Source organism: Anser cygnoides, chromosome 21 (assembly GCF_040182565.1).
Source record: "Anser cygnoides isolate HZ-2024a breed goose chromosome 21, Taihu_goose_T2T_genome, whole genome shotgun sequence".
NCBI lineage: Eukaryota > Metazoa > Chordata > Aves > Anseriformes > Anatidae > Anser > Anser cygnoides.
In genome coordinates this window covers 7751481-7758452 of record NC_089893.1, presented here as the reverse complement: position 1 = coordinate 7758452, position 6972 = coordinate 7751481, and positions in this window count along the sequence as shown.

The window sequence follows — 6972 nt, the reverse complement described above, 5'->3', positions numbered from 1 at the left end:
ACTCTCCTTGGCGTTGCTTCAAATGTTCCTTCTTAAAAGCAAAGAGTAAATTGAGCAACAACCTACCCATTTTTAATAGCTGATCTTCATTTCCCAGTTGTCTTGAAGTCACCAGCACAGTTTTTAGGTAAATACAGAAGCCTTGGTACTTGTTTTTCACAGGGCAAAACTGAACCATAGAAACAAGAACAAAGTAGCAGCAGACGCAGCTTTTGCACTTGGTTCTGCCTCATGTGAGTGCCTGATATCGGGACCCTTCTGCCTGAGTACTGTGCAGTATATGATGGCAGTCTGCTCTTTAGGCTTTTCCCCCACAACCTTAAACGCAGCGACTTGTGACAGTAAGTCGGAAGAGACGTGGGGAAAGGAGAACGTGCTGCTGTGTCCTACGTGCCAGCAAGAAGACCGCCTCAAACAGAGATGTGATTTGGTACTGCAGTTAGGTAGCAACGAACTAACCTCATTCTGAAACTTACTTGAATCATAGTTACGTGGTAGGTTAGATGTGTTGTAAATCAAATGGCATCCACAGTGCTACGCTGGGCCATTCAGTGGTGGCTAAATACATCATTCGCTCCTTTTTATGGCCACATCCAAGTGCAGCTGTGGGAATTGCCACCAGCAGAATGGTTAAACATTAACACTGTCCTCTGCCCTAGCCTTAAATAACTCAAGGAAAAAAAGAAAGGAAAAAAAAAAAAAAAAAGTACTTCTGTGCCTTGATGGTTAGTTTGCATATTGAGGTGCTCCTCATGGGCTGGTTCAGATGGTTGTACAATGGTGCGAAAACTTCTGTGAGCCAGGCAACTGGTGAGTGCTGGAACTCGCCATTGTCTGTTAACCTCGTATTTCGAGCCACGCTGAGTTACTGACCTGGTGCTTCATTCGATAAAAACCTCAGGGTGGCATTGCTGTAGCTGGTAAAACTTTTGAATACAACCTGAGTATGGTCATTTAATGGGCGTTCTGTGAACGTGTACTGAAATAGAGGGTCATTTTTGCAAACCATGGACGCCGTTCCTCCCACTGTGCCTCTCCGTGTCCAGTCTTGCTGCGTACCAGTAAGTGATGGGATAGCCAGGGCTAACGAGTAGAATAATGGTGTGCCAGGAGAAGCAGGCGGTAATCAACATTGAAAGTGCAGTGTGGGTGGACAATATGCTGAGTCTGGACTCCATTAGCACTCCAGCATCTTACAGTGGCACAGCGTATCTCCCGGTCTTTGCTGCCAGGAGGTATCGAAGAGATGTGGCATCTGTTTGCAAAGGGAAATGATGGCTTCCAGAGATGGTAGGCTGGATTCATCTTCCTTAGCTTGTGCTTTAAACTTCTAGGTACAGAATCTGAATTACTCGCCACTGAGACCTCCAGAGGCCGATTCATCTGATCTCCCCCAGATTCTTCCTGTAGGATGAATCGCTCTCTGGATATAACCAATTTTTTCCATGGACTATAAAAATAATTCTGGGTGACTAGCTTTTGGCTTTGACTAACTAATTTGGGCTTTTAAGTAATTAGCTTAGGGATGATGCATCTTATGTAAAGTGACCAATCCAAGAGTATGTGGGAAGATTGTGGTAGTACAAGGTATTAAACTCAGATCTCTCGGATTCCATTTAGTTTTATTGCTAAATTATTCTCGTTTGTCCCGAGACATGAGCCTGTCAGCTGACAGAGCTCTCAAAGTTTTAGAGTGTGATTTTTTCCCAATATAGTGTAAACACTTTGCCTTTAAAATGATCTCTGACACTTGCTTTCCCACACGTCCAACAGAGTTCATACCTGTGAACTGTGGTAAGACACTGACATTCTCATTCGTCTTTTAGAGGAGCCCTAATTTATTTTCAGTTATAAATGCTACCAGCAATTTCCAGTTTGAGCAGGGATTAATCTTGTGTAAGGTGTCCTGCATTGAGGCAGGACTGATAAAACTGATAAATCGGAGGTAAAAGTTTTAAGGACCAATTTGTTCACTTATGTCTAGAAGTATCTGCCAAACTAATTTGGTAAGCCTTATATCTGTGTCTTGTAACGTTACTTTTTCTCGCTGTCCTCCAGTTTGCAAAGCCTGGAGCAAAGTAACTCACCTTCCAGAACCAAAATCCTTGAGGGAGGAACATACTGGTCTTTAATAGCTCCAGGACCAGATGGTTTTGCAATGACGCTTAGAGAAAACAGAAGACGTCACCAAATCCAGGAAGGGGCGCTGCTAAGTGGATGCACTGATCCAGAGCAAGGCGGTGGCGGCCCTGAAAGTAAAAGAGCAAACCTGCCAAAGGTCGTGTCGTTTTACCTGCTGTGCTGATGCTGCAGAAAGAGTTAACAAGGACCTGGAAGCAAGGACCTGGAAAGATGCTGACGTTGTTTGGAGCTGGGTAAGTAACTTTAACGTGGTGATGTGTCACTCTGAATGAATTTTCAGCAACGGGAACATTTTTTGGTTTGTCCCTGGGGAAACAGTGGTTAGTTGGTATTTATGAGACAGAGGGAAACACTACGTGCAAAAATATGCTTGATTACTTATAAAAACATTTGCACTGAGGGCTCTTTGACCACTTAAGCAAGCTGCCTGAAAGCCTGTGGTGAGAATTGTTTCTTCCTTGTTCTCAGTTACACAGTGAAGATATGGGTATGGGCAGACAGTCAAAAGCCCTTGAGTCACTGCAACTTTATAAATTACTAACATCTCTTTGCACTGCCTTATTCTGCATGGAAATAAGTTCTATTTCGTAGCTGGGTGACCTGAGTGTGTGTAGTGTAAATGCCAAGCAGTAAGCTGGTGAGCTGTTGTGTCGCGGTTTGCTTTTAACAGTGTTCCTGTACTGAAATAACTCTTCCAACTCAGGTTGTCGTGTAATGACTCTGAAGCTGCCTTAGAGCTGGTGAAAAGCAGAGAGAGACAGTTATCTGTTCTGGCAGTTGGGTTGTCACAGTGTCATATGCGGTCTCTGCAGGATGCTGGCAACTTAACAAAAATCATAAACTTCACTGAGTTGTTCCAAACGTGCTAGGATAGTGGGGCAGGCAGGAACATGTTAATATGCAAAACTGACGATTCCCTAAAAAGCCCTAAGTGCTTTGCTGTCACAAAAATAGCACCCTATGTCTTTGAAAGGCAATGTGAAGGTGTATTTAGGTAGCTGTGGCCAGGAGGAAGAGCCCACAGTCAGAGGGTGAGTCCTGCAGGGGCAGTACTTCTACAGTCTCTGTCTCCTGCTAGAGCAGGACACGTGTAAATACAGGCAGTAAGGAGCACTGCTAAGCGTAAACCAAGCTGCTGTTTATGTTTTTATTTACACTTTGTAATTAGAAAGCTGGGTTTGTGTCTGGTTTGATAGGATTTATTCTGGTTTTGTTTTTAAACTTGTGTTATGGCTGTGAGTCAAAGTGACGCAGACACGGTGAAAGGGCGCTGTATCTGCCCGGAGTCTGCAAACTCAGGAGCTCCTTCCTTAGGGACAAAACAGTGCTGCTCTTGCAAGATGCAGGAGACATCGGAATGGCTCTCAGCTTCAGGCAAGCCCACACCACCATCACGTGTTTCAGAGCAGGCCGTAAGTAGCTGAGTGGATTGGATTGCCTCTGCTGGGCGTACGGCAGCCGTGTCGCCAGCTGTCGTGGTCCTATTGCTGCTACCTTGAACCCTGGCAGCATCCCGGGTGGGAGAGTGCTGAGCATTTCTGCTGTGCCAGAGGGGCTGCGGACGAGGTAGGTGGTTGGCTTCGTGCAGCCAGGCTAACAGGTTCACCCAGCTGCTAGCGTTCGTGCTGTAGCGATGCAAGGAGAGTCCCGCAGGAATAAACTGCAGGGACAAAAATCCTGACCAAAGACACAGAGCAACCGAGGGAAGGGAAGAACAGCTCTACTATCTGTCGTAGGGCAGGCTTCTATAGGAAGTTAGTGTCTCTTTTGGAACAAATACATATATACTTGGAAAAAAACAGGCAATAGGTTGTCTTAACTCTGTAAATACCTGTCAATTTTTCTGAAGCTAGAAAGCAGACACATCTGCTTAAAGCTTATCTAGGAACTATGGCAGGAGAAGTTCTTTAAAACCCATTAAGCAGCTTCTCCTTCTTTTCCCATTATTGAGGGAACTTAGTATTTGTTGTTTGTAATGGCATACACTGATCCCAAGGCGCTACCGAGATGGGTGAAATCCCTCCAGACTCCCTGTCATAACACACATTTGCTAGAGAGCGAGCACCTCAATCTCTGCTAAAAGCAACTGCAGATGAGGATTCTGGCATTTGCTCAGTTCTGCATTAGAGCTGTCTGCTGGCACAACTTTCTTTTCCTGATTCAAAGTCATCTGCAGAGGTTAATTTTTTAATCAGCTTCCTTTTTTTATTCTATTACAGTGTATGGAAGATATTTTGGATGGTGGCAAGGTGACCTTCATTTTTAAAATCTTTTTGTCATGAATGACTAGCTCCTTTTGCAAAAGGGTTCTTCCCAACAGAACAAGTAAGAAATATCAGCAAAAGATAGGAAGTATAAATGAGCCGACAAAAATTCCAGTACACTTGAGATTTCCATATTTCTGATTTCAGTTGGCTAGGCAACAGTGTTTCCTAACTGGCTGGAACATGCAGAAGCACTAGCAGGAAAACAAAGGCCATTTTAGGCCACGTCTCTCCATTGTCAAGGCCATTTTTTCTGCCTGTTTTGTGTGGCACAGCTAGCGTGATAAAAAAGGATGCTACTGATGGGTTTTGACACATGCCAAGAGCCGGGGAACTCCTTGATATACTGTTTTCTGCCAAGGTTGTTTAAGGTCATTTGGCTCTTTTTCCTTAAAACTTAAAACACGTTTTTTGAGCTACAACACACTATACAAGCTCCTGTGACCTGCAGGACAGGTATGTTGTCTGCAGTGAAGCTGCAGTTTAAGAATCAGTGCCAGCAAATCCCAGGTTAGGCTGGATCTAGCTCAGGTGCCACACGTGCTTGCATTTCCTTTTGGGTTGGCCAGAGCACCCCACAGAGCTCTGGCCAGCTTTGTGTTCCGTCTGTGGAAAGAGATCAGATTGGAGCAGGGTGGGTAGGCAGCAGCTGGCCCTGCACGGAGCTGGTGTTGGCTGATAGATGGGAAGTTAAGGGAAGGCTCGGAAGAGAAGGTGAGCGTGCCCTTAGTGATAACTGACGGAGATGTTGAGACAGTTTATTATATCAAATCATCTTACGGAGCAGCATGGCATGGCGCTCCTTGTGCAAGTTATCTTTTCTTAACCACACTGTTGTTGTTCCAAAGGGCAACCAAAATGCCTTGCCATAGCTGCTGGTAACCAAATCCGTAGCTGCTGGCAGGCTTGCGATTTCTGATGAATTTCTTAAGGAAAAACTGTCAGCGTCTGTGCATCTTCTGCCGTAAGGCTGTTTTCTCCCTTGTTGAAAAAGGTGATGTGATAGAGTATGAATAAGTCTTGCTTTGTCTGGCAGGGCTGCACCAAGAAATATTTGGAAGATTCAGGACAAGCTTCTGGGTTGGGAGGCAATACTAAGCAAGCAGACTTCACCAAAGCCCTGGGTGTTTCTTAAGCAGAGAATTCACAATAAAACATCCACCTGTTCTGATTCAGTACAGCGTAAAAAGAGGATAATTGCCTGTATCCAGTGCTGCTCACGTTTTGTAGCTATTACTGTGCAGTCAGAAACATACACTGGTGTGGTTGAATCAGCACCCTCTGGCCTGGGGGAGGGAGAGTACTGAAATGCTAAAAAGAGAATTACTGGAATTATCCAAGCTGCTCATCAATAGTACTGCCAAAGGAATGTGTCCTGCAGGAGGATCACCTGCATCGTATGTATAAATTCACATATATGTATGTACATGTATATGCGTGTAGGATGTATGTAATAAAGCAGCTCCTAACGATACATACCTCTGTGCTAGGAGTGCCGTCACACCCAGTCCTCTCGGTCAGCAGCTTACCACAGTCAGGTTCCCTTTCTCCCTCTTGCTGCGTGCTTCAGGTTGGTGGCAGACAGCTGCTGTTTTCCACCGCGTTCCCCCGTCTGTGCCAGGCCCCCCTGAGGAGCAATCTAAACTCTCCCAACTTGTTCAGGGCAGAGCTCGGTACCAAGAGGTCTGTCCCCACTCAAACACAAGCGAGTTGATAGCTCTCATCTGTCAGTCTAAATCGTGCATGGAACAGGACAGAAATGAGGGTGAGGATTATGTCTGCTCTTACACAATAGGGGCATTATTCTTTAAGTCAGGTGTGGTCGCCCTTCTGGCTGCATGACCTAGGTGCAAATGCTGAGATCAGTGGTTCTTCATTTCCTTTTCTTCCGTAGCCAAGTGCTAGTCCTGCTACAGATATTCAGTACAGCCTCAGCTAACTTCTAAAAGGCAGGGGGAAGCACTTTAGTCTTTCAGAAACAAACTGCAGGGATATGGATGTGAGAACTTCCAATAAGAAAGTCTGCTTTTAGAAGCAAAAACCTGGCACAAAATCCCTCGCTCTGTCATTATGGAAAGGGACTAACTAAAACTTTGGCCCAACCAGGTTTAAACTTGAAATATTCCAGACGAGGTACCTCTACCGAAGGGTTTTGTGCCTACTCCAGGGCCCCACCAGGAGAAAGTTACAGGTGAGGTTCTTTGTACCATAGCATATCCTGGTTTGTTATGAGGTGAATCAGTTGCTGATGACAAATGCTGCTTGCTTCCACGTAGGTTTTTCTGTGAGATTTCCCCGTGCTTTTGCTATTGGTACAAAGTGTATGCTCCTCCTTTGTGTAACTGGATTTAAATGTATGCTGTATCTTGATGCCATAAGCCTACTGATTCCCTGCTCGTCATACAGATTTTCAAGGAAATGTAGCTGAAGAGATTACTTTGTTATGAGAGCACAAGTCAAAAAACCCTGATACAAATAACAGAATTAACCTGTGCCCTACACAGAAGTCAAGAGATGCCGTCTGCTTGTAGGAAGGACATATTTCAGCTCTTACTGTGTTTATAAA